Genomic DNA, 562 nt, shown 5'->3' with positions numbered 1-562 from the left:
ATGTCCCGAAATCCCGGGATTACAGCTCCGGGATCCCTAGATTTTTACTGAGTTATTTACGGAATAAAAGAGATGCTGAAAACGAAAAAAATAATTAATTTGACATGAAAAACTAGATATACAGAACATCAAAATTTTGATTCAAAGTGAACTTGTGCCATTTGCACTTGGACATGAATTTCAGAACCTGCCTGAATTACTGTACTTGTTCAAACATTTTTTGGAAGAATTGTGTAATAACGTAAAATCTGGTAGCAATTGATAACACAACAAGATTTTACAGTGTGGAAGGGTTGTTCCTCATTTTATTTTGTTGGCGTTTTGTGTAAAATAAATTTCTGTAGATATTAGTGAGGGGTTTTTACAATCAATATATATATTTAAGAATACTATAAAAAATATTTAGACATTAAATTACGGACTCTTTTACTAACGTGCATTATGCTCCCTGTACGACCAAAAACGGTGACAATGAATCCGTGAGGCTTAAAAAAGGCGAACCTACTGTTAAATGCAAAAGTTGTGATAAAGCCCAAATCCCGAAAAATCCCGGGATCCCGGG

The sequence above is a fragment of the Rhagoletis pomonella genome, unplaced genomic scaffold (assembly GCF_013731165.1).
Source record: "Rhagoletis pomonella isolate Grant_MI unplaced genomic scaffold, Rhpom_1.0 Rhpom_scaffold_00009, whole genome shotgun sequence".
Lineage (NCBI taxonomy): Eukaryota > Metazoa > Arthropoda > Insecta > Diptera > Tephritidae > Rhagoletis > Rhagoletis pomonella.
Note: the sequence above shows the minus strand (reverse complement) of the source record.